This window comes from Halichoerus grypus, chromosome 4 (assembly GCF_964656455.1).
Source record: "Halichoerus grypus chromosome 4, mHalGry1.hap1.1, whole genome shotgun sequence".
In the NCBI taxonomy this organism is placed as follows: Eukaryota; Metazoa; Chordata; class Mammalia; order Carnivora; family Phocidae; genus Halichoerus; species Halichoerus grypus.
This window is the reverse complement of record NC_135715.1, coordinates 14,895,289-14,923,078: the sequence shown is the minus strand read 5'-3', so window position 1 is coordinate 14,923,078 and position 27,790 is coordinate 14,895,289. Positions and strand designations below refer to the sequence as shown.

At 45.6% G+C, this 27,790-nt stretch overlaps 1 protein-coding gene and 1 non-coding gene across 2 annotated transcripts in view; both read left to right on the top strand.

Annotated features, from left to right (window-relative positions):
• CLDN10 (claudin 10) overlaps nucleotides 1-27,790 on the top strand; it is a 104,495-nt gene that overhangs the window by 22,711 nt on the left and 53,994 nt on the right. The window lies entirely within an intron of this gene.
• Nucleotides 14,116-14,188, top strand: TRNAE-CUC (transfer RNA glutamic acid (anticodon CUC)). The gene has a single exon. It is a non-coding gene; the product is annotated as a tRNA-Glu (tRNA).

The window sequence follows — 27,790 nt, the reverse complement described above, 5'->3', positions numbered from 1 at the left end:
GTTATAAGAAGTCAAGAATTGGAGCCATCAATGCAATATGTCACTATTGGAAGAACATTTAGGCAGTGACTTCCATTCATCTCCTCTCCTTTCTTTGTATTTTGCATAGAACACTTTTAATATGCGGGATTTAAAGTCTCTTACCAGGTTGAGCCCTTTTCCTCCACATCCTTGTGAAATGGTCAAAGCTCCCCAACATTTTCATGTCATCCATGATATACATAGAAAACATTTACCCAGGCTTGGGATTTCTTGTGGGTTGGGGAAGGGAACAAGGGGAGATGGGGAGACCTTCACACATGATCACAGCTGGGAGAACAGTTGTGAAGGGTGTGGAAAGGGCAGGAGGGTTACCAAATATCTTTTCAGTGGAATGTTGGGTTATGGTCCTTAGCAGGACTGTGTTATCCTACGGAGGTGAAAGCCCTTATGTTTCTAGGTATTTGACAGCTCTGGGAAGGCAGAAATTAACTTGTGGAAAACTCACAGTAATGCAGGTGATTCCTGTCCATAGCAATGCAAGCAATCCCTACTCAAGGTAACATAAAATTCTGTCAGGTAGAGACTATAAAAACCAGTCTTTTTTTTTTTTTTTAAGATTTTATTTATTTGACAGAGAGAGACACAGCGAGAGAGGAAACACAAGCAGGGGGAGTGGGAGAGGGAGAAGCAGGCTTCCCGTGGAGCAGGGAGCCTGATGCGGGGCTCGATCCCAGAACCCCAGGACCCCAGGACCATGACCTGAGCCGAAGGCAGATGCTTAACAACTGAGCCACCCAGGCGCCCCTATAAAAACCAGTCTTAATATCTTACTGATTCCTCCACAAACTAATAATAATTAATAATAAAAAAAACTCATGGGTTAATGATGGCCATTTAATATTTGCATGAGAGTCACAATTTTACCTTTTTAAAAATTACCCTTTAATACGACATTGCTGAGTTGCTTCCAGATTTCCATCCCTGTAGTCACTTCCAATTATTTTGTTCATTCAGCCTGTAAAGCAGTGTGTTTAAATTTATCAACACCATAATTGGCTTTCTTTGATCTTTCTCTAAATATTTTTTTATGAGTAAATAACTTTCATAAAGGTGGAGGCTTTGGTATCATAGGAAACCAAGAGGCTGAGAATGAGTCTGTCGGGAGCACTGAGGGCCGGGATCAAGATGGTTCGGTCACACACTCTGCCTCACAGAGGGTTGGGGGCCACTCCCAAGATGGACACGGGGAAGAAAGAAAGCAGTGCTTGGTGATTGCTCAGCGCGGGGGTCGGCTTCTAGGTCAGAACACCCGGAAGTGTTTGAGGCCTTAAATAATCGGAAAAGAAAACACAAAAACAAATAGTGCTCAAGTACTACCCAAACAGCAGCCAAATTGTATCCAGAGGTAGAGAGAGGAAGGGTTTGTGAAGGAGGGGAAAGCAACCGGTAATGGGGAAAAGGTAAGCAACTCCAAAGATTCTGTGAGCTTACAATTCAGAGCATTCAGCAGTTCAGTTCCTGCGAGGTATTTGTCTGACCGAAAGGGAAAAAACAACGTATGGGTTCAGGGATACAAAAGAGAAATTCCTAATTTATGCTTGTTCCACTAATCACAGACTGTAAGTTGATTGCCTAGGACTGAGGCCTTCACAGTCTTTTTGTTTGGCTAGCTGGTGCTTCTGAAATGATTTGAATAGAAATGCTTTTTTTAAGACAGGGAATGGCCTCCAATAATAGGCCCCTTCTCTGTAATAGCCCATATGGCCTCCCTCAGTTGTTTTGCCCATGGAAGCATTTGAGTTTGCACCCTTGACTAATAGTTGTATTTCTAAGCACTTTTTGAAGCCATTGACACAGATTTAATGCTGTGACATTATTTATAGCAGTTAGCCAGACTGAAGTGAGTTCAAACTCTGCTGCTGTCTGAACAGTCACCCTTTCGCAGTGACCCCAAAATACAGGCCAACGACTTGCCTGCAAAATCCTCTATTTTGGCAACACCCAAACAGCACTGTCTTTTCCTTGTGCCATTTATATGTTTACTTAAAAAAAAAAAAAGATTTTATTTATTTTGTGAGAGAGAGAGAGAGCACAAAAGCAGCGGGAAGGGCAGAGGGAGAGAGAGAATCTCAAGTAGACTCCACACTAAGCACTGAGCCCCTGACGCGGGACTCGATCCCAGAACCCCGAGATCACAACCTGAGCCGAAATCCAGAGTCGGATGTGAACTATATGTTTACCTTCGATGCACAACTGCTGAAGTTGTCTGAACCACATTTCATTCTGCTACTGTTTTCAACAACAAATCTACTTCTTAAAGAAGAATATTAGTCCCGGGGCACCTGGGTGGCTCAGTTGGTTAAGCGACTGCCTTCGGCTCAGGTCATGATCCTGGAGTCACTGGATCGAGTCCCTCATCGGGGTCCCTGCTCGGCAGGGAGTCTGCTTCGTCCTCTGACCCTATCCCATCTCATGTGTTCTTTCTCTCTCATTCTCTCTCTCTCAAATAAATAAATAAAATCTTAAAAAAAAAAAAGAATATTAGTCCCTTTAACTTGGTATTATGAAATCCTTTAGTCTAACACTGATCTAAGTGGCAAACGTAATAGTCGAAAGACAGACCCCGTGATTTGCCCAGTCTTGGATGTTGTTTGAGATGACCAGTACTTCTGTGGCCCATGCACCATGCTAACTAAACACGTCATAGGTATTATCTTTTAAAATTCTCATCCTATGGTGTTGGACTCCTAATTTCAGAGGTATCTGCATTTTACTACAACACTCCCAAGACTTAAAGTTTTAAAAACTTGCCTACAATCACACAGCTAGTAATAAGTCTAAGTCTAAAGCACTTGCCCTCAATCGCCAAACCATCCAAAGGCTTTTGAATTATGGCACCCCAAAAATACTCATTGATCAACTAGCAGGTGAATAATTATAGACATTATAGGCAGCAAAGAAGGAACACATACACTTCCTAACTTCAAGAGTACACTCAACTCTCCTCTTAGATCTTGGAAAAGGCATTCATGCTGCCATTGTTCATGATCAAGGCAGATTCAAGAAGACTCCAACAGATTAAAGAAAACATTCTTCCCAGTCTCGACCCCTGGGATCCAACCACCTTCTAGCCCAAAGGTCTTCCTTCACTATTGTTTGTCATCTGCTATGGTTAGAGACCTTCTAGAACAGGTGTTCTTTTTAATTTTTATTTATTTATTTATTATTTTTTAATGTAATGGGCGTGTAGCCTAACATGGGGCTTGAACTCACAACCCTGAGATTAAGACCTGAGCTGAGATCAAGAGTCAAATGCTCAAACGACTGAACCACCCAGGTGCTCCTAGAACAGGTGTTCTTTTTTTTTTTTTTTTTAAGATTTTACTTATTTATTTGACAGAGAGAGACACAGCGAGAGAACGAACACAAGCAGAGGGAGTGGGAGAGGGAGAAGCAGGCTTCCTGTGGAGCAGGGAGCCTGATGCGGGGCTCAATCCCAGGACCCTGAGATCACGACCTGAGCTGAAGGCAGACGCTTAACGACTGAGCCACCCAGGTGCCCCTAGAACAGGTGTTCTTAATCTGGGGGTCCGTGAATGTGGATTTTGTCAAATGCTTTTTCTGCATCTACTGAGATGATAATGTGATTTTCGTCTTTCATTCTGCTGATAAAATGCCTTACATGAGTTGATTTTCTGATGTTATACTATCTTTGCATCCCTGAGATAAATCCTGTTTGGTCGTGGTATAGAATTCTTTTTATTATTTTACTATGTTTAAATTGTGGTAAAATATATATAACATTTGCCATGTTTAAGTGTGTAAGTCTTATATTTTAGCTGGATTCAACTTGCTAGTATTTTGTTGAGAATTTGTGGGGTCTATTGAATACAGGTATTGGTCTATAGCTTTCTCTTTTGTGTGATGTCTTTGGTTTTGGGATCTGGCCTTATAAAATGGGTTGAGATGGGTTTCCTCTCTTTTGCTTTTTGGAACAGTTCATGTGACATGTAGGGTGGAACTTGATTATGATGGGCTTAAAGTGTCAAAGCAGGGGTATCAGCATTTTACCCCAAGGTGATGAAGAGCCATGGGAGCTTCTACTATAGAATATGAATTTCAATAATTTTTTTAAAAATCACTACAAGTAAGGAAATATGACTTAAAACAAATGGGAACCCTCTTCATGAGATAGAGGAGGAGAGCTAAAATCATATAGTTTAGGAGCAAATGGAAATATATTTGTAATAGACAAAAAGGGATATTGGTGCCTTAAAAATACAAGTCCGGGGCACCTGGCTAGCTTGAGCCTGTGACTCTTGGTATCAGGGTTGTGAGTTTGAGCCCTATGAGGGTGTAGAAATTACTTAAAAATAAAGTCTTAAAAACATGTATGTAAATCCAGTGTCGAGATAGCATTTGAAAAAAACATTTACTTATAAAAATTTATTATGGAAATAATATACAAAGTGGAGAAAATAGGATAATGAGCCCCCATGTTCTGATCATCTATTTTCAACAATTATCAACACATGACTACTTTTGTTTCTTCCATACCCTCTCCGCTCCTCAGTATCGTGCAACCCCCGCTAATTTTTTTTCTTTTTTGGGGGGGGGAGAGACAGAGAGAGAAAGGGAGGGAGAGAAAGGGAGGGGGAGGGGCAGAGGGCATGGGAGAGAGAGCCCGACACCCAGCGTGGAGCTTGGGGTTCAATCCCACGACCCTGCAGTCACAACCTCACGACCCTGAGGTCATGACCTGAGCTGAAATCAAGAGTCGGACACTTAACCTACTGAGCCACCCAGGCGCCCCCCTGCTAAATTATTTTTAAGCATCAGACATCGAAATTATTTTATCCATAAATATTTTAGTCTCTATCTAAAAAAAAAAAGGACTTTTAAAAGCATAGTCTCATAAACATCATACACCCTTCACATTTATAGTATTTCCATAACACTATCAAATATCCAGGTAATGTTCTGAATAGCCCTGATTCTCTCATAAAAATTTTTTTTATAGTTGGTTTGTCCAAATCAGTATCCAGATAAGGCCCCTAATACTGCATTTGGTTAGTAAGTCTCTTAAATCTCTTTTAATCTACAGGTTCCCCATCCCTCTTTCTTCTTTATACAATTTATTTGTTGCAGAACAATAATTTCTACAAGCCTGTAGAATGTCCCAAACTCTTTTTGTTGTTGATTATATCTCTGTGGGGAGGTATTTCCTATAACCATTTGCTTTGATCCATTATTTCACTAGAGTTTGCAAAATAGAGATATTCCGATTCTAGTATCTGTACTTATTAGCTTGAATTCTTCTAAAAGAAGAAATTTATGTCACTACTATTTGGTTATCTTCTATAACAACTTCAGTACAGTTCTGCAGAAGAAAGAATCAAGCAATTGTTTTTTTAAGATTTTATGTATTTATTTGAGAGAGAGAGAGAGAGCACGAGTGGGATAGGGGCAGAGGGAGAAGCAGACTCCCCGCTGAGCAGGGAGCCCAACGTGGGGCTCCATCCCAGGACCCTGAGATCATGACCTGAGCTGAAGGCAGATGCTTAACCGATTGAGCCACCCAAGTGCTCTTCAAGCAATTATTTTGCCTTTCTTTTTATTTCCCAGTTTTAAAATTTATTTATTATTATTTTTTAAATATACTCTTTTTAATTTTTTTTTTTTAAGTAATCTCTATACCCAATGTGGGGCATGAACTCATGACCATGAGATCAAGAGTCGTGTGCTCTACCACCTGGGCCAGCCAGGTGCCCCTGCCAGTTTTCAGAATAATGAGTTGGATTCCTAGTTTCCTTCAAAGGAGTGTGTGTTGTAATTGTATGAACTCACAGATTTTTAACATATTCAGTGTGTTTCAATATTTTGCAGTCATTCTTTTTGGTGCTGAAATCATATATTCTCTGGTCTATGGGCTCTTCACCTTGGTTCCTAAGCCTTTTGGGCATGATTCTGTGGTCTTTGATAACTTCCTTGCTTGCTGATATGACAAGGTGTTCCAGGCTCATTCTTGATCCTGAATCAGTCATTTCTCCAAGGAGCTCTGTTCCTTCTAGTGAAATGGTATTTAGAAAGCACAGTCCGGGTGCTAAGGGTGCTCATTGCTATGAGTTAGTCAAGGCATCTAGACCTTTTCAACAGACAGAGCTAAAAAATAATTTTTTAAAATCAAAAATACATATGTATTCTTACTAATATTTCTAATTCATACTGGGATACAGGGTTTTGATCTGATATTTACATATTTTTTTCCTCTCACTGAAAATCTTGGCTCCTAATTTAAAAATACTTAATTTCCTTTGCTACTAAATATATTATTCTTTCATAATAACTATACCTTACTATCAGAAAATATATCAGAGGGGAAATCATATTAAAAAGTACTTACTGAAAATCGTTTGAGATTTCTTTGTACTTTGAGGGTTGTCTCTTTTCTTCCCTTGGTATATACCTTACTAGGACTGCACAGTACAATTACTGTGGTTTAAAAATAGAAGTATTTAAAAAGTCCAGATTCAGCTGAGAGCCAGGGAGTTTTAGCCAACATTAAAGGCAGAAATGAGAGGTTATGAGCTGAGTGCTGTAGCCAACTATTAACTCAAGTCTCTGCTAATTCAGGGAAGGATATGTACATAGTTATATTTACAATAATTCCTTTAACTTAACCATTGGTATTTAGGAGGAGTTCGACCCTTGCTAATGATCAGTTACCCAACTGGCTGAGAGTTAATTTCACTCCTGAGGCTTTGGTCTTTAGGAGGAAAGGGCAAAGTCCTACAGCCAAGGAGGGTTAGCGTGCTACTGAACCTTATAGGTCACCTGATTCAATCACCTCTGTTTGCAGAGGAGGAAACGAAGATCCAGCAGAGTCTAGTGACTTGCCTAACCTGGCACAGCTGATTAGTAGAAGGGACTGGAAACCATCTGCCATCCCCATTTCATGACACTGCAGTCTGCCCCCTTGCTCTCCTGTGTGAATGAAGAGTATGGTCATTGTTGCAGTGAGCAAGGGAGATCCAGTCTGAAAGTTTAGTTTCAAGACTCGAGGTACTCCATAAATGTTTATGAGAATTTGCTCAGTCATTTGGTAAATATTTAGTAATTGGCTCTGAGTACACAGTGAGACAGCATTTATTGTCTACTTTTTGTCTTTGTTTTTGCTTTTTTACTTGTCCAGTAATAAATTGAAGAGAACATGTATCTGCATGTATCTGGTACAACGTGAAGACTGGAAACTATGTCAAACATTTAAAACAATTTTCCCACAATCTTTTATCAAAAAACAACATTACCTTAACATAATTTCTACTGTCCTGATTGTTAATGTTCCTTTGTATTTATTTATCTAATTCAGTAAACCATGACCACATACAGAGCACTGGGTTTAAGAGGATTTCCCAACAATTAGAATCCAGTATGGAGAGAGCTGCCTTCGAGAGGAGGCTGTGAATTGTTATCAGAGATCTACAGAGAGAATTCCTGCAGAGGTCAGAGGAGGGGACGCAGTGATATCCAGTGTCCTTTCTAACCCTGAGATTGGATGAGGGATTTTCTTCTGATATGTATGATGTCCCAATGACAGTGGCTTTTTTGGGGGTAGACAGTAGCAACCATTTATACAAAGACACACAATCTGCGTTTCCCTCCAAGCTCAGTTCTATTTACAGCCTTGCCCACAGAGATGACATATCAAGAAAATAAGAGGAGGTGGTCCCTCTGGGGAAAGTCTCCATGCCACTCTCATCGTAGGGACCCCTCATCACAAATGAAAGGACAGGCTTTGTGGGAATCACAGCAACTTGCTGTTAGGCATGTGCTGCCAAGTTCTTTTCTTCCTTCTTTCTCCAGCTGTCTTCTGTTTAAATCATACGCATCTCTTCTGATACCTCCTTTCACCTGAGTTTTATTAGCACCTAAGTTCTTAGCCCAAGGATAAAAGAAGCAAGTGGACTCACTTGGGACTTGGAAAGTTATCTGCCTAAAGCCTGAGCTTTCAAAGTCATCCAACAAATACTTGAGCCCCTCCTGTGTGCCTCACTCCAAGATAGGTGCTGGGGGTCCAGGAAGGAGACTCTGGGGGTGTTCTTCCAGGCAAACAGAGGAAGGAAGAGGAGAAAGGAGCATATAAAGGAAAATTGGTGAGGGGGAGGTCAGGGAAAGGGAGGGTCCTAATCTCATGGAGGAGGAGGAGTCTTGCTGGGCAAAGGGATACTTCACTTTCCCCCAAAAGGAGAAGAAAGAATTAGTCAATAAAAGGGAGAGGGGAGGGGTGCATGGGTGGCTCAGTCACTTAACTGACCGACTCTTGATTCTGGCTCAGGTCAAGATCTCGGGGTCCTGGGATCGGGTCCCGGGACAGGCCCCATGATGGGCTCCACACTCAGGAGGGAGTCTGTTTGTCCCTCTGCCCCCTGTTCCCCCGCTTGTGCTCTCTCTCGCTCTCTCAAATAAATAAAATCTTTGGTGGGGGGGAAGGAGAGGGGAACTTCCAAGCAGGGGAAAGACTGGTCCAAAGGTCCAGAACAAAAGGGAGTTTGGTGAATTCGAGGATCTGAAAGAGGCTAAGACCTGTTGAGCATAGGCTGGAGAGGGAGAATGTCTTGAAATTAAGTAAGAGAGGAGAGCAGGCATCCGATGGTGGAGGGGCTTGTCGCTCTCAGAATGTTCATAGTATTTCCAACTTGACCTGTGGATATATTCTTCAGTCCTAAAGGAGTTCTTTTCTAGCTGCTTAAAGGGCATATCAGGGTTTCTCATTGAGTAGTTAAAAACCAACATTTGAGGGGGCGCTTGGGTGGCTCAGTCAGTTAAGCGTCCGACTCGTGATTTCGGCTCAGGTCATGATCTCAGGATTGTGAGATCAAGCCCCACGTAGGGCTCCATGCTGAGTGTGGGGCCTGCTTGGGATTCTCTCTCTCCCTCTACCCCTCCCCCCATTCATGCTCTTTCTCTCAAAAAAAGAAAAAGATAGATATACACATCCAAGAATCAAGAGACAAAAAATTAAAGGCAAAAAAAACCCCACATTGTCAACTCCTTTAAACTAAATTTTAAAAGAATAGGGTACTTATCACTATAGGTAATATGGTAAACCTAAGGCAATAGGGTTCTAATTCCTTTGACAGAATGCTTAATTTTAAACATTGAGATATAATTGACATAATGTTTCTGGTATAAAACATAATAATTCAGTATTGGTATATATTGTGAAATGATCACAATAAGTCTAATTAACATGTACCATCACATAGGTACAAATTTTTGTGGTAAGAATTTTTAAGATCTTAGCAACTTTCAAATATACCCCATTTTGCCCACCCCCACCTTTGGCAACCATCAAACTGTTCTCTGTATCCACAAGCTTGGTTTTGTTTTTTGGCTTTTTTTTTTTTTGTCAGAGGGGGAGGTTGACAAAATGTTTTTAAGTTAAGAATGGGAGAAGAGAAACCGGGCACCACGACCACAAGAGTTGAGCCTGACTAGCAACCATGGTGCTTGGAATCCCAGGCTTCCTGTGTGCATTGGGTTTCTGCTTGGGATACTCCTGAGACTTAGGGTATACCGCCCCCTCCCCCCCAGAAGGGGATATAACAGAACACATTAGAACAAGGGCTGAGGGAGAGATGGGCAACGGGCACCCCAGGCTGCCATAATGCCCAGGGACTCCCAGGGATGGGGACCAGAGGACTCTCCCCTCAGCCCATCAGCACTCCTGTTGTGATTCAGTCTAGGCTGAATAATAATAGCAAATTCCATGCACATCCTATTTCACTATGTTCTCATTTTTAAAATTCAGCTGATCTCAAAGTGTCTGAGTGTCTATCAGAATCATCTGGAGGGTATACGAAGCCTAGACCTCACCTGCCTGAGGTTTCTGACTCAGCAGGCCTGGGCTGAAGCCAAAATTTGCATTTGTGATGAGCTCCCAGGTGACACTGCTGCTGTTGGTCCGGGGACCACACTTTGAGAACTCCTGATGAATTCATTGCACAAAAATTGTTGAAGGGGGGCGCCTGGGTGGCTCAGTCGTTAAGCGTCTGCCTTCAGCTCAGGTCATGATCCCAGGGTCCTGGGATCGAGCCCTGCATCGGGCTCCCTGCTCGGCGGGAAGCCTGCTTCTCCCTCTCCCACTCCCCCTGCTTGTGTTCCCTCTCTCGCTGTCTCTCTCTCTGTCAAATAAATAAATAAAATCTTTAAAAAAAAAAAATTGTTGAAGGGCCTGCTCTGTGCCAGGCTGTTCAGCTTTGGAGGACAAAAGTCCCTGCCCTCAAGGGGCTCACCCACTCGTGGAGAAAACAAAAAGAATGACAACATAACAGAAAAGGGCTCTGGTGGAGGGTAGCAGGGGTTGCGATGGGCACGTGGAAGACGAAGGGATAGGTGAGGACAGGTTAGCTGGCACAGAGGGGCATGGGTGAGAAGCAGGAGGAAGAAGCCACATGTTCACAAAAGGCAGGAGACCCACGGGCTGTGTCTCGGTGGAACTGGAAAGGAAAGCGCGAGTAGACAGTGAGCAGGGATGAGTATGAAAGAGATCAGAGACCCATGCAGGGCTCTGATCCGGGGTGAGACCCTATTGGATTGCCTTTGGGGAAGAGCATTCTGGTGGTCGAGGGGATAAGGAGGGGGTGAGGACAGGGTGGTGTGGAGACCATTTGGTGGTGCAGATGAGAGATAGGAAGTCCTGGGCCGGGCAGGAGCCGGCAGGTGGAGAGGAGAAGGTAAGGCTGCTGGTCTCCCAGTGATGTGTTACTGGGGTAAATCACAAGGCCTGGTAGAGAAGAACATTAACTTGTAGGACACCGGAGTTTTCGGCTTAGGGTGAACTGCTGTCCGCTAAGTGGTCAAGGACATACACCCCCAACGCCGCACCGAGGAACCGGGCCAGCGGCGGGGTATCAGAACATGCTGGAGGCTGTCCCACAGCGGCGATCAGACCCAGCAGCTCGGGGCTAGTGTGAAAGAGCCCCGCGCCCACTCCCTGCTCCTTCACGCACTCCGTCTTCGTAGGGACAGGGACAGGGAATATCCAAGGGATTATGGGCGCTCCCTGGTGGGAGAAGTAACCCGGTTGGAAAGAGGGAGTGTCTGGAGCTCAGCCATGGCTCCAGAGCCTGTTCTTCTGGGAAACTGAAGGTATTCATTTCCTACGGCTGCCTTAAATGTTAAGGCTCAGCGTGGTGGGGACCCGAGTGGAGGGAGGGGCGGGGGGGTCAACGACAGAAATGTGTTCTCTCCGTCCTGGAGACCAGAAGTCTGAAGTTCTGGAGACCAGTTCCCTGGGAGGGCTGTGAAGATACTCTGTTCTGTGCCTCTCTCCCAGCTTCTGCTGGTCTGTCAACAATCTGGTGTTCCTTGGTCTGTAGATGCAGCACCCCCATTTCCAACGTCCTCCTCACATGGTGTTCATTCTGTGTCCAAATTTCCCCCCTTTTTAAAAGAACTTATTAGAGAGATCACGAGTGGGGGCGTAGAAAGAGAAGCAGGCTCCCCACGGATCAGGGAGCCCGATACAGGACTCGATCCCAGGACCCTGAGATCATGACTTGAGCCAAAGGCAGACCTTAACCGACTGAGCCACCCAGGCACCCTAAATTTCCCCTTTATTTATTTATTTGACAGAGAGAGACACAGAGAGAGGGAACACAGCAGGGGTGTGGGAGAGGGAGAAGCAGCCACCCAGGTGCCCTAAATTTCCCCTTTATTTATTTATTAAAGATTTTATTTATTTATTTGAGAGAGAGAGAGAATGAGAGAGAGTGAGTACATGAGAGGGGGGAGGGTCAGAGGGAGAAGCAGACTCCCTGCCGAGCAGGGAGCCCGATGCGGGACTCGATCCAGGGACTCCAGGATCATGACCTGAGCCGAAGGCAGTCGCTTAACCAACTGAGCCACCCAGGCGCCCCTCCCCTTTATTTATTTATTTATTTGACAGAGAGAGACACAGCGGGAGAGGGAACACAAGCAGGGGGAGGGGGAGAGGGAGAAGCAGGCTTCCCGCCGAGCAGGGAGCCCGATGCGGGGCTGGATCCCAGGACCCTGGGATCATGACCTGAGCCAAAGGCAGACGCTTAACGACTGAGCCACCCAGGCGCCCCTAAATTTCCCCTTTGTATAAGGACACCAGTCATATTGGCTTAGGGTCTGCCCTAATGGCTTTGTCTTAACTTGTTACGTCTGCACCACTCAGGGTCACATTGTGAGGCAGCAAGGACTGGCAAGTCAGTGTTTGAATCTGGGGGCAGGGAAACAGTGCAACCTATAAGAGCAGCTGACACGGCTGCTGACTCAGCTCTCTGTGGAGCGGCTAAGAGTGGGGAGGGCACGAGCCTCCCTGTTCACCATCAGATCCCCCAGCCATTCAGAGCCGGAGTGCCAGATCCTGCGCCGGCCCCATCTCAGCGGCCCCTCCGCACTATTGTCATCTGTGGGCTTCCCTGCTCTTCCGAAAGCCCAGGGAAGTGGCTGGCAGGGTTTGAAAGGGTTTGGGTGCCCTTCGCCCCAAAGGTCTCACGGCCTTGGTGAGGCTGTGCTGCTCCCTGCCCTGTAGGGCCGGGGCGCCCAGACTGGAGCTCCGGAAGGTGGCCCCTTGCCCATCTCATGTCTTCCAGTTCCACTTCTGTGGGTAGGGTCTCAGCTCATTATCCTTGCATGCTCCCACGAGCCCAAGCCCACTTGCCCAGGTCAGAGGACCCTGATTTTTTTTTTTCTTTTTTGCCCACCGGGGGGTGGGGAAGGAATGTCATACCTCATTGTAACTTGACCAATGTTTGATGTCTGCCTCCCTGACAGGGCTGGGTGGTCTTCTCTGCTCACCCCAAGTTTCTGCCAGCTTATCCCGTGCCACCCCCACCCACCTTAGGTCACCTCTCCCCTCTCTATGTGCCACTCCCCTTCTGGAGTTAATGGCAGGAGGATAGAGGAGGGTAGGTGGTGTCTGGGGAGGTGCAAAGGAATGATAAACGTGATTTTTTCATGTGTAAATGTGGCATGTGGGTGGGTCGGTCGAGGAGCTGGAGATGTACTGTAGGCGTTTCGTTTCGTTGGGAATGCAAGAGGGAAGTCTGAGTTGGGGGTGGAGATGTGGAGGTTCAGAATAGATATGCTTTATCAGGGAGTGTGTGAAGGGCAAGGCTGGCCTCCTGGGCAACTGTGACCATACAAGACAGAGGACGGAGGATGCCACCGTGTTGGTTTTTTTTTAAGATTTTATTTATTTATTTGACAGAGAGAGACACAGCGAGAGAGGGAACACAAGCAGGGGGAGTGGGAGAGGGAGAAGCAGGCTTCCCGCTGAGCGGGGAACCCGATGTGGGGCTCGATCCCAGGACCCTGGGATCACGACCTGAGCCGAAGGCAGATGCTTAACAACTGAGCCACCCAGGCGCCCCCACCGTGTTGGTTAAAAGGAGCTTTAACACCTATTCTCTCCTTGGTCCTCACGCTGAAATTACGAGATCAGTTAAGCAGGTGAAGTAACTGAGTCTCAGAGAGGCCGACCCTTGGGCAAGTGCTCATAGCGTCTAGGTGGGAGAGCCAGGTTTCGAACTCCAAGTTCCGAGCGTTTCTCACTCCATTGGCTCATTTATCCATCCGGGAGTCACAGACTGAGCTTTCTGTGTGAGTGTGCAGGGTCTTGATCCACACCATGGGCAGCGTGGTGGGGACCCGAGTGGAGGAAGGGGCAGGATGTGAGACAAACCGGCTCCCCTTCCCTATAGCAGAGAAGGGACCCTAGGGAACAGGGTGCCATCCCACCGACCCTGCGGCAGGTGGGCCATGCACCAGCAGGGGGCAGCACCTGGGAGCGCAGTTAGACGTGCAGAATCTCAGCCCCCCTGGACCTGCTGAATCCGCAGATGACCAGTATCCGCAGGTGATCTGCATCCCATCCAGATATGAACAGCGCTGGCGCCAATTACAGACAGACTCGTACACGGATGGAGGAGAAGAACGTGTGGTTAGTTAGGGACGAGGCTTCTTGGAGGCGGCCTCTAGCAAGGAAAGCCAGCTGCCACTTGGGAAGAAATGAGATCTTTTGTCCACAACAGTGGTTCTCAAACTCGGCTGCAGGGGGGAATCACCTGTGGTGTTTTAGAAAGTATTGGTTCCTGGGGCGCCTTGCTGGCTCAGCTGGGAGAGCATGCGACTCTCGATCTCAGGGCCGTGAGTTCAAGCCCCATGTGGGGCGTGGGCACTGCTTAAAGAAGAAAAAATAAAGATGAAGACACTAGGATTTAAAAAAAAATAACAAAAAGTGTTGATTTCTGCCTCCCCGCCCCAGAGATTCTGACTTAATGGAGATAAAACCTCGGCCCTGGGATTTTTCAGAGCTCCCCAGGTGATTCACATTTGCAGGCAAGCTTGTGAACCACTGCCTTTTGCCATATTTAAGAAATAATGGACTATACCTGGATGAGGAAAGTGTAAACAGCGATCAGGTGGTTCCAGTGCAGGACCAGGAGGGTGTGTTTAGGTGTTTAGAGGGCGGGGCGGATGGGGAGGGGGAACTCTAGCTCCTGCCAGCCTTCCTGCCCTTCCTGTGCTCTTCCTGCCCCCCCCCCCCCCGCCCCATCTTCCCATGCTCCTCACGCGGATGCTTGGATTCTGCTTCCCCCTAGTGGTGGTTTTCAGCATGGCACAGCTGTCTCAGTTTTGTACAAATCCTGCACTCATCACAAACCAGAGAGTCCCCAGTGTGCTCTCGATGGGTGGGGTGGCCTAGGAATTGTGGACAGTGAGCAGCTTGGCAGTGACTCCAGGAGTCGCTCCTTCACAGGAAAGCTCGGGGTTCTAGGTCTCTGGTCAAGCACTGGTCTGACACACGGCTGTCACTGGAGCCTAAGCGGTTTCCTGTGCTTGGGGTTTAGGGAAATTCGTCTTACGAGCCAGTGGCAAGCGCTAGGCTATCAAGCATCAGGAAGTGCAGAGGAATAAGGAAACACGCTTCCTAATAAACAGCAGTCAGCCCTTATCCAGCTCTATGCAGCAAGGCTGTGCCTTTACTTAATTATCACGTTTAATACTGACACCAGCCTGGGAGGTGTTGGGATCCCCATCTTACGGACAAGGAAACAAACCTCCAGAGCTTCAGTAACTTGCTCAAGGCCGTACAGCTTGCGCATGACAGATGCAGGATCTGAGCCCTGTCCTTCCCAGCTGCTCCCATGTACCTGCAAGACCCGGGAGGTCTCGCCTGCGCAAAACTTTGCACTGTGGCTTCGGCACGAACTCCGTTTGTGTCCAGAGGGTCCCTCCGGGCGCCCCTACTCCTTTTGCTCCCTATTGTGCGTGGATTCCTATACTTCCCTTTGCAGGGCAGCCCCCGAGAACTCCACATTTGGCAGGAGGACACCCTTGCCCTATTCTGGCAGAAAGCTTCTCCCTACAGCCAGCTCCTGGGGCGGGGGGGAGTCTCCTGTCATATTTTGTTTTTGTTTTTGTTTTTTTTTTAAAGATTTTATTTATTTATTTGACAGATAGATAGAGAGCACAAGTAGGCAGAGTGGCAGGCAGAGGGAGAGGGAGAAGCAGGCTCTCCGCTGAGCAGGGAGCCGGATGTGGGGCTCGATCCCAGGACCCCAGGATCATGACCTGAGCCGAAGGCAGCCGCTCAACCGACTGAGCCACCCAGGTGCCCCACCTGTCATATTTTGAAGAGCATTTTCCCTTGACCTGGCTTCCTCCCTCTTGTCTCCCCTGAAGCTTCCTGCTCACTCGGGGCCAGCTCCTCTCCACTCTGTCTTCACTACAGGCACTTCTATAGCTCTGGTGTTGGTCAGAATCACCAGGGGGAGCTGGTTGGGGATGCAGAATCCTAGGCACGAGCCCCAAGATTCTGATTCGGGGGGGTCACAAGTGGGGCTGGGGAATCCGAATTTTTTGAAACAACCCTATGGATTCTGCTGCAGGTGGTCCTCAGAGCACACTTGGAGAAGCATCCAACATGGCTGGCACTAACATTTGTGGGGCCCACATCAAGAGCATAAAGGAAGGCCCATACTATATGTTTAAATATTTCGACATTATAAATCAAGCTAACAAACGGTCAAATATACCTTCATAAGTACCTGGCAGGCTAGGATTCCTGGAGTCTGGAGCTCTAAGCCAGAAGGTGGACAGCAGAGAACAGCCCCCAGCACTCCCCCCTTCTCGTCCCACCTCTGGCTCTGACCCTCTTTGTGCCCTGAGGAATCTGCTGCTCAAGCAAGAGGATGCCCAGCCCCCAAGTCTAAGCTCAGGCTACCTTCTTCCACCCCACAAACAGCCGTATCTTGACCACCTATCTGGCGAGAGATGGAGCCTGGGGAGAAGGTCTGCTTTGGCTCTGGGAGCAGGAATTTGGGAGTTCCAGGTACTCAGAGTATGGCCTGGAGGGGGGGCGGGGAGCTCCAGGTAGACACATCCCCTTGTCCTTATTGGCCGCCTGCACCCTTGGGAGGGTGCAGCCAGAGGATGACCCAAGCAGAGCCCTTGAAACCAGTGTTCCTCAAACTTCCATGTGAGTAGGAATCGCCTGGGATCTGAAGATGTTGAATCCGTAGGGTCTGGGGCACCGACTCAGGACTGTGTGTTCCTAACGCCTCCAGGCAAAGCCAATGTAGCTGGCTCATAGGCCACAGTGAGAATAGGAAAGCTCCAGGGCAGAGTAGGCAAGATTTTTCTGTAAAGGGCCAGGGAGTAAATCTTTAGACTTTGTGATCTCTGCAAGGCCTCAGCTTTCCTGGTGTGACACAAAGTAACCACAGACAAAATGGAAATGAATGAGCATGGCTGTGTTCCAATAAAACCTTATTTACGGACAAGGAAATTTGAATTTCATGTGATTTTCCTATGGCAGAAATCCTTCTTCTCTTGATTCTTTCAACCAAAAATGTAAAAACTATTCTTAGCTCACAGGCTAGACAGATAGCATGTCAAACTTGGCCCCAAATCCCTGAAAGATAAGGACGTATTAACATAACCCAACACCAACATCACACCTAAAAATAATTAGCAATAATTGCTTAATAATTAAATACCCTTTAGGTGTTTGAATTTCTAATTGTCTCATAAAAGGTAGATTCACCACTATTCTTAAATACAGAATGGCTGTCCAGTCTTTTTACTTGATTCCTTGTCCCCATAGTAACTCCATGTCTTGTACCCAGTAAATGTGGTCATACTACATGTCACCGATAGATGGCACTAATAATCGTGACATTTGCTAACTTCCCTTGGCATTTACACAAGAGAGAAAACATCATTTGTATGCAATTTGCAATTATAGGTGAATATAGGAACACACAAAAAAATTACAAATAGGCTGTTCGCTCTGTGTAACATGTATAAAACCTCAATACATTCCAATTCCAAAGAAAAATTATTGATGTCAAAAAATTCTCAATTTGTTTTAAATGAAGAGCATATGGCAAGCCCACTGCTCTATTTTGAGGTTTACTGCTACTATGTCAACATTTTCAGTGTTAAATCATTGAGGCCACTCGTGTTTTTATGTTCTTCTGCTTACGAGAAAAGCAAATTGAATCTGTTTGCACAGTCGATCCGTGTGTGGAATACTCATTACCAATGTACTATCTGAATTGTATCTGAATCTCAAGCAGACTCCCCGCTGAGTGTGGATCTCGATGCAGGGCTTGATCCCACGACCTGAGCGAAATCAACAGTAGGACGCTTAACTGACTGACCTGGATGGAGGTCTTATATTTGGTGAGGACCGAGGCGGCCCTCACCAAATATAAGAACTCTGTAAGAGTAGTCTCCTCCCCTGCATCCTTTGTGTTATAGTATTTTTCTTCTGCACAAGTTATAAAGGATAGATTTACATGGTACTCACTAGATTTCAGAGGTGAAGAAAAAGGAGGAGGTTAGCTCAACTCTTAGGTTCCTGACTTGGGCCATTGTTTGCAATTCATCTAGGAAAAAGTGCTTTAAAAAATCATCACTCTGAGGGTATAAATGAGATCATAATTACAGTAATATTTCAAATTTCAATATTCTGTCTTCCCATCTGCTGGATTATAGAGTCTTGTCTTTTGGGAGTTCCCTCTGCTCATGTCTGAGAAGCCCCAGTGGGTGTTTCTTTCTCTAGAAATGTGCCCTGATGCTCACAGTGTGGGCCGGCTTAAGAGCATGTTTTAGGTCAGGGAGATGCATACTTTTCCAGTGCATTCTACTCAATAAAAGGGGTCTCTCAACAAAGATGCCCTGTTTCTGGAGGCTCCACTATTTCTGATGGACGCAGTCATATGGATGATTACAACGGTGGGAGGTGAAACTCACAGTCTCATCGGTTTCCAGTGCTCACTCAAGCATACTGGTTTCTTCTGGGCTTTAGCCTGTGGTGTGGTTGAACTTGTTGAAATACTTTCTGTCCAGCTCAGAAGAAATGGATTCATAGATGGAGCTTGTAGTAGGCCTGTCTCTTCAGTATTTCTCTACTTGACATCTCCAGTATGCAGCTAAAGATGTTGATCTCAGAACAGAATTCAGCTGAATGTGTAGATTTGCATAGAGGTGATAATAGAAGCCACAGGATGGATGTCTTCACCATAAGAGAGAATATAAAGGAAGAAAAATAGAAGGCCAAAGACTAAACCACAGGAAGTGGCTTATGTTGGGAGTTAAGAGGCTTTAATAAACATACAGACACGAGATTCTAAAGAATGGGGCACCTGGGTGACTCAGCTGGCTAAGCGTCTGCTTTAGGCTCAGGTCATGATCCCAGGGTCCTGGGATTGAGCCTGTGTCGGGCTCCCTGCTCAGCGGGGAGTCTGCTTCTCCCTCTGCCTCTCCCCCTCCCCCCACTCATGCTCTTGCATACACACACTCTCTCTCTCAAATAAATAAATAAAATCTTTTTAAAAAAGATTCTAAAGAATGTATTTTTGTATAAGGCCAAAGGAAAGGCTGCTGTACAAAGGAGTGGTTATGGATGCTACGTGGAACTACAGGAAAATGCACGTGTTCAAATACACCCTGGATTTAGAAATTAGGAAACCACTAAAAGTAAAGAAAGCTTGTCAAGAAAACCAGCAAAGTAAGCAAAGATGATTCCTGAAGAAGTATGGCAACTAGAGGAGAGAGAGAAATAGAGAAGGGAGTAGAGGACTTCCCATTTCCAGTTCACAAGTAAAGAGCTTGGAAAGACCACTCCTCCTAACAACAAGTAAAAAACTGAACACACTGAAAAATCAACAACTTTTCTTGGCTCCATAAGAGATGGGAGTCCACAGGGCGAATCCTATGCCCTCCAAGACTGGAGAAACAGGCAGGCCAAGGTAGGGAGTGCCAGCTTACCGGAGCACGCACTCAGTGAGCAGAAACCACTTCAGGAACCAGAACTCAGGCAGGAAAACCAGAAACGTAACAGGAATTGCAGGAAGCTCAGTGCAGCAAGTCTGAGAGTTAAAAACTCCAGGGAGACCCAGTCATAACAGGGCCCCCACAGTTTTGTAAGAGATTTACTTCGAGGACCTTAACCACATTCCCACAGTAAATGTTGGGAGAAAAATCCCATCTCGCTTCCAGTAGAGAGAGGGGGAAAGAAGAAGCCGTTTTGAAACACACCAGAACACTCAGTTCTTCTTCTTCTTTTTTTATGTCAGAACATTTAGTTCTTCTTTTTTTTTTTAAGATTTTTATTTATTTGTCAGAGAGAGAAAGAGAGAGAGAGAGAGCACAAGCAGTGGGAGCATCAGGCAGAGGGAGAAGCAGGCTCCCTGCTGAGAAGGGAGCCCGAGATGCTGGGCTTGATCCCAGAACCATGAGATCAGGACCTGAACTGAAGGCAGATGCTTAACCAACTGAGCCACCCAGGCGCCCCAACACTTAGTTTTTCTTAACAAAGGCTGCCCTCAGTGCAAACTAGTTAACCAGAGCCTAGCCTGCTGGGGCATTATCAGAAAGGGAAATAGAGTGAAGTGTGTATTATGTTAAGATATGGAAGACCATATATGGGCACACTTACAGGCAGGAGAGAAAGAACATTCTCTTCTGTCTGCCTATATTTTTAATTCTCCCACAAATCCTCTGCAAGAAATACTAATCATGTTTACCAGAACATGATGTGACCTTTACACATTCTTTAAAAGCATCCATTTGTTTAGCTGCATAAATCACTGTTGAATATTATTACATCAGAAATTCTCACCAATTTCAAGGTGCTAAAAATATAAAATCAGATTTTTCTGGATCCATTTCTCTGGAAATTTAGCATAACCCATGAATTTGAAAAAGCAGGCATTGTTATAGCTACATGGTTTATTTATTGCTTAGACGCGTAGAAATATATCCAAGGGATATCTTGCGATGAGCCCAGTGAGGTCTTCCGATTGTTGACTGACTCACTTTCTTCAGTGCACTGTTATTAGCTCTCAATAGTATAAATACCGTGGTCTTTGGAAGTTGATTTTGGTTTCGACCCAGGCCAGTGGTCTCTCTCTGGCTTATCTGAAGGATATTTTTGGCTCTTTGAGAGAAACCAGGATGGCTTTTGGCAGCAAGAGAAGCAAATACCATTTAAAAGCTCTCAACTGTTTGTCAGATTACAGCCACAATACATTTAATGCACTAATGAGGGAGTGGGCAAAGCACATGTTTGCAAAGTGAGGTTGACCTGTATGAATGCTTGAATGAAATATAACTGACACATCTAAGTTCACTTGTGGCAAACCCTTCTTTTAAGGCACCGTCTTAAAAAGGGGATGAGTTAATCCTCGGTGGGGAAGGCACAGGGAATTCAGCCTCACTGCCTCGTGTTTCAAAGGATGTTCTCTGCTGCTAGCCAGCCTAAGGGGTCTCTGCAGCTGCTGGTGTGTGTGTGTGTGTGTGTGTGTGTGTGTGTGTAGTCCTTCCCCCAAGTCCCTCCTGCTACATTAAAAAAGGGAAGGTTCCCTTTCCAAACACACAAGAACTATGATGGAGTTTTCTTCAGAAACATCAGGCAGATCTCAAAAGAGCAAGCCCAGTCAGGATAGGAAGAATAAAAGGTAGACCTTCATCCTTGAAAACTCAGGCCTCTGGAAGGAAGGTGTCCTCCCCATGGACGTTTCTCTCTCCCACCCAATCTTTCTTGCATTACTCTCACGTTCATCTTATTTCTGAAATCTCAAGTTTTACATCCTGTCTGCCGCTTCTCTCCCCAAGAGTCCACTCCCTCTGCCTCCTGGGGAAGTTCTGCCTTCTCAGCCCCATCTGGTGTCTGTAAACCCCAGCGTCTCAAGCTTCAGCCCTTCATTAATGACGGCCCTTCTTGCTCAATAAAGGGGAATATGGACCTGGTCCTGTCAATGAAGACAAGTGTTAGTGGGCCAAGTGCAGTGCAGTCTCCCAGTAGCTGATTTCTTTCCTATTTTATCCAGAAACAAGAATGTCTTGCTAACATGAACACTTTTACCTTTTCTGAAGCAAGAAAACACCATTTTCGTATGAGCTGGCCAGGGGATCTCACATTTCCTTGGCACAGCAAGCCACCTCACTGTGATACACTCCCAGGGTCACCATCTCTCCACACCCAGCAGCACTGGTGCCCAGCCCACCCAATGCCCAGCATCAGTATGAGAAGAGATGGTCATCTGTCTCATCTTGATGAGAGGCATGGGGAGGCACCACCAATCTTGTAAGAAGATCACTGGAGAGACGCCTGGGTGGCTCAGTCGGTTGAGCGTCCAACTCTTGATTTCAGCTTAGGTCTTGATCTCAGGGTTGTGAGTTTGAGCCCCATGTTAGGCTCCGAGCCTACTTAAAAAAAGAGAGAGAAACCAGGTCAACTCCCCTCTTCCCAAAAGGGAGGTGAGGGGAAAGGGAGGGTTACTATGCCCCAAACTCAGCACCCGCCAAAAGGTGACCTCCCTTTTGTCTCCCATCCCTTCTCTCACATTGATGTGTAGAGTAGAGTCTGGGGGCCATAGAGCTCTTGAAATGGAGTTTTTCAGCAGGCTGTGGGGGATGGGGCAGGTCTGGACAGAGAGCGGCGAGTACTCTGCTCCCTATTTTCTCCCACGGGCCCTGGGAACCTGATGCTACCCCGTCACATGTGCTCGCAAAGCCTCAGCACGGTGTTGGTTACCCCAATGAGCACTACTGTCCATGGGCATTAGAAACACACATAAGAAGATGTGTTTGTAGGGGCGCCTGGGTGGCTCAGTCGTTAAGCGTCTGCCTTCGGCTCAGGTCATGATCTCAGGGTCCTGGGATCCAGCCCTGCATCGGGCTCCCTGCTCAGCGGGGAGTCTGCTTCTCCCTCTCCCTCTCCCCCTGCTTGTGTTCCCTCTTTCGCTGTGTCTCTCTCTGTCAAATAAATAAATAAAAATCTTTAAAAAAAAAATTAAAAAATTAAAAAAAAAAAAAAGAAGATGTGTTTGCCTTTGAAAACACCCAAGTTTCTCCATTGAGAAAAAAAATGCTCCATCAATCCAGATAGGAATTTTAGCTATTATCCTAATTTTTGGCCACTTTCCATGGATAAATGTTTATGAGTCGAGGGAAGGCTGGGGTTGGGGCTCAAGTTAAATTCCACCCCCTTTATTCCCACATCCTTTTCTACGTCAGTCAGGAGTGTGGTGCAGGGGACGTGTGTGGTCTTACAAGGGAATGAACCAGGGTTTGAATCCATGGCAGCCATTAAGAAGGTCTGACTCTGCACCTGGCATTTGAACCTCCGAGTTTCAGCTTCTCGTTGGCAATTATTTTTAGTTTCTTAGAGATAAACCTATTTCATAGAATAGTTGTGAGAATGACTTAAATGACATGTGTCAAGTGTCTGGCACACCCAGAAGTAACAAATATTCAGCCTCATCCCCACTTCCTATCCCCCCCATGTGTTTCATATTACCCCTCTGAAGCTGCCTGGCCTGTGGCCACCATTAATGTCCTTGTGGCTATGTCCAGCCTTACCGTCACTCTCAACCTCTTCTCTGCATCCGTACCGTTGATGAGGCAACCACCATGAAACGTGTCATCTTCGTCCTTCCAGCCCTACACTGTGGCGCCACACAATTAAGCCAAGTACGTATTACTTCCCTTGTTGTATTCCTCCTGCATCATATATAACCCCCGTACTCAAGCTACCTTCCCCAGCTACAAAGAAAATCAAGCCCAGGACAAATAATTATGCAAACATGTTTCAAACATCAACTAAGTGCTAAGGAAAGGAGACACAAGGCCAAAGAGGACACGGTTCCCGCCGTGTAATAAGAAAAGCTGACAGGTCCCCGACTGTATGATGAGAGTGACTGGAATGTATGCAGGTGCAGAGGCAGAGAGCCCAGAGAGGGGTCGGGACAGACCCCCGCATCAATCTGGGTGTCATGGATGATTTCTTTTGAGAGGTGATTCTGAGCTGTATTCAGAAGGATGAGTAGGAATGAGCGAAATCACGAAGTAGGTACAGAGATTAGGGGAGTCTGGGGAATTCCAGGCTGAAGGTCCAGACCATGCAAATGCACGGGAGTGCGGCACAGCATGGCATAGCTGACTGTCCAAAGAACAGGACTGAAGGGTGGCTGTGCAGGGGTTGAGAGGAACATTGAGACTGGAGGAGTAAACAAGCCTTGTTTCATGATGCTCTGTGGGCGGAGATGAGGAACTTAAACTTTATTGTGAAAATTCTAGAAAACTTCTGAAGGAATGCGGGAATGACATGATCAGATTTGGGCTTTCTAAATGTGACTGTACTATGGGGCATAGGTTGGAGGACAGGGAGGCTAAAGGCACAGACCCCAGACAGCTAGGAAGTTTTTGTGGGATTCCAGAGAAAAAGGGATGAGAACTTGATGTAAGGCGATGGCAGTCACGATGGGGAACAGGTGCTAATGATAGTAAGTTGACTGATTAGATGTGGACAGTGAGGGAAATAGAGAAACCAGAGATGGTACCCAAGTTATTTGGGGTAACTACTTAGAGGATGATGAGCAAGTTTGGAATGCAGGAGAAGAGGCAAGGGCTGGGGGAGAGATCACGAAGGCGGTATTGGATGGGCTCGGTCTGTCTGATGGTGGCAAGTATATGAAGGTCCGCCACAAGAATTTTAGCTTCATAAAACATTAGGAGTAAGGCAGAATATCACCAGATTTTTAAAGAAATCTTAATTCAGCCCTCCTATAATACAAAGCTCTAAGCAACTCTACCCTCACCTAAAGATATAAAGTAAGTGGTTCCACACTTCTGTAGGCACAGGGCTCTCCTGCTGGTTCCTAGGTCATGCACGCACCCTTCTGGAAAGTCTTTGCTGGTTTCCTGCCACCTTGTGTTTGTTGCTTTGCCTCTGACTCCTTACTCCTTCCTTCGCCCACTCCTATTGACCTCCTCACTCTTCCTGACACACAACCAGCGTGATGGTTCTTTGAGCGGAAGCCGTGTATCTTCAGGTGGTGGGTGGGGGCGCTGATCTATAGCGTCTGCCATTTCTGTGGTGTAAATACTCCCATCCGGGCACATTGCAAGCTATGTGTAGACCTGTTGCGAATGTCAAAATCCCGACAAGGTTAGCAATGGGAAAGCCTTTGTGGGCTCCAGCATAAGGGGATGAGTCACCTTGAGTGGGGGGGGGCCTTCCTGCCACTTCCCCTGGGGGGGGGAAGCTGGAACGGAAATGGAGAGTCTGGCTTACAAGGACGGCGTCTCTCAAGGGATGAAGTTTGGAAATTCCTGCCTTTGAGTTTGGCTTAGGCCGATCTCCCCTTTCTCTGCCAACGCCCCTGTTCCCCATCTACCAACCTAACGGAGCACTGGCCTCCTTTAGAAGCCTTTTGTGGTTGTCCTGCCCTCTCTGAGCTCACGTTGCCATTTTGCAGAACTTTGTCTTTTGCTCCAAGAGCCTAATTCTTTGTGCTAGCATCTACTGGAGAATGTTTGTTCTCTGTCTTCCTGGGTTAGCGGTAAACCTCTTAAGGGTAAAGATCTTATATCTACACACAACTGATTCTGGAACATTTGATCGACTGCTTATTTGTTAAGCCCTTCCCTGATTTGCCCTGTCCTAATCTTTACTAGGCCCCATATTTAGAATATTATCTTTATGGCTTAATAATAATAACAATATGTATGCATATGTATACATATTATCTGTTATATACTATGAAAATTTAACTATGTTTATAGTAATGTAAAAAGTCTTTACACAGTCAAGAAATCTTTCAATATTGGTAAATTCATAAATTATGTTGCTAGGAATTTATGTGATAAGATATGCAAGTTTGTTGGAGATGAACCTCTAGGACTGACTTCCCTGCTCTCTGAGGCGAGTTATTCAAACCTCAGGCCTCCAAGTATAAAGTAAGGGTAATAAGAAAGCTTTCAGGACATTGGAAAGACCACATCAGTCAAAAAACGTAAAGCAGTCAAAGTCTAAAATAAAGATACCCTATGAATGGGATGTATTTGTCAAGCCTAAGAATTTTATAGAAAATAAAGCATTTTGCACTGCAGGGTTCACTTTTTTAAAGCTCTAAGATTCTTGGAACATCTACAAAATCTAGCATTTGACAACCAGTTTTGCAAGAACCTTGTCCAATTTTTTCATACATCCGAGAGTCAGTCACCTGTAAAAACCAAAAACAGCATTAAGTAGAATAAGATACTATAAATACAGATTAGTATCATTTGTCCAGGCTATTGTGGGATTTTCTTTAGGTGAAAACAGCAAAACCTACAATAGAGTGGCAGAGAACAAAAAGGAAAAAAAAAAGATGCCTGAAACAAGGCGATCTTTCAAACCTACGTCTGTTTATTAACAGAAACAAGTGTTGAGAAACTTGCGTCATCTGAAGGGAACTGGCTTCACAGAGAAGCACTCCTTTGTGCAGGAGTTTTCTGCAGGGGGCGTGGGTGAGAAAAAGGGCTGAGGATTCCTCTCGGTGGTGTTCAGACCCAGGCCAGGGGTATAATGAGGAAAAGCCATTTATTGTAAAGATTCTCTCCCTCCCTGCCTCTCTCTTTCTTCTTGCTCTCTTGTAAATGGAAGCAATGTGTTGGGTCAACCCATCACACGGCTTGGAGGGAGAGAGATGGGTGAACTAAGGCCTGGTGAATGTCTTCACTCCCTTTGAGGTAGGCGATTTCACCCAAGGACAATCACTTCATTTCTGCCACACAGGCTGCTGTCCTGGAAATCTCCCAGGGGCCCTGGGGCGGCGACAGCCTTGTGCCATCCACTCCCAGACACCTGGTACCATCTTCTCTCTGCCGCCCATTCCAAACCTGTGGTTTCAGGTGACCTGGGAGGTGGTGTCCCTTCGCCTGGGCTTCACGTCCCTACAGGCTTACTTGGGAGAATGGACTGCACTACAACACAAAAACTCTAGCTCTATGCACATGTTTTTGTTTTTTTTTTTTTACCAATGCCTGTTCTCAAAAAATGTTTTATTAACCTGAATTTGGAATTTTTCTGCCATTGTAGAAAGGCCCTTATAATCCAAAGTCAAGAGCTTCTACATTGCTCATTACTCAGTAAATATCTGAGTACCTGCTATTTACCAGGCACTGTGCTAGGCAGTGGGCACACGGTGGGGAATGAGAAATTTACATTTTACATAACAAAAAGCAGGATTTGCTCTACACTGAAGATAGACTTATTTTCTAATTAACATAAAGGCTAGAAGCCATTTCACTGGAGTTTATAAACTATAAACTCATTCCAGTTCATACCACACCCCTTCCAGCCCTTTCTTCCTCTGTGCCCTCTTCCGCCAATACCCTGTCTCTTTCTTGGCCTTCTGGATTTTAAAAACAGTACATAAGAGGAGTTCTTTTTCCCTGAAATAAGGAAATAAAAAATTTTTTTTTAAATATAGGAAACCTAAGAAAAGAAAAAGGCTTTGAAAAAGAGAACCCTTGTGTGTGAAATGAGCTCTTACCATTAACTCATAAATACTTTTTTTATAAAGTTTTTTTTATTTATTTAAGTAATCTCTGCACCCAATGTGGGTCTCGAACTCATGACCCTGAGATCAAGAGTCACATGCTCTTCTGACTGAACCAGTCAGCACCACAGCTCATAGATACTTTTTTTTTTTTTTTTTTTTTTTTTAAGATTTTATTTATTTATTTGAGACAGAGAATGAGAGAGAGAGAGCACATGAGAGGGGGGAGGGTCAGAGGGAGAAGCAGACTCCCTGCCGAGCAGGAAGCCTGATGCGGGACTCGATCCAGGGACTCCAGGATCACGACCTGAGCCGAAGGCAGTTGCTTAACCAACTGAGCCACCCAGGCGCCCTATACTTTTTGAAAACTTACTGCACTGATAGGAATTGGGCTCAGGTTGAGATAGACCCTCCCTCATAGGCCTTACATTCCAATCTCTGTCTATTATAAGCTTTAGAGACAAACAAAACAACAAGTGTACAAACAAATACACACTATTAACCGTTTTTCTTGGGTGCCATGAAGGGAAATAGCAAGCATGTGTGATACACAGTAACACTCACAAGAGCTGACTGTTACGTTTCAGAAATTTTGCCAGCTCATGGACTTTACGTTGGTAGCTTCAATTACTGTGTAGTAATATTTCCACCAGAGAAATGAGCAAGCACTAGCAATCAGGGATCTCTCCCTTCCCTCCAGTGGTTAAACATCTACCAGCACGCCACTGATCACGGGGTAGAGGAACTGGGCTAGTTTAATGTAGGGTGGTGGAAGCTGCCCTAAGGAGGTAACATTTAAATGGAAACCTGAAGTTTGAGAAGAATCCAGTTAGACCCTTCGGACGAAGTTTCAAGAAGTACAAAGGCAGTAAGGCAGGTGGCCAGATCTACGAATTGTCAGCAGGTGGGGTGGCTAGAGAAGAGCGAGTGAG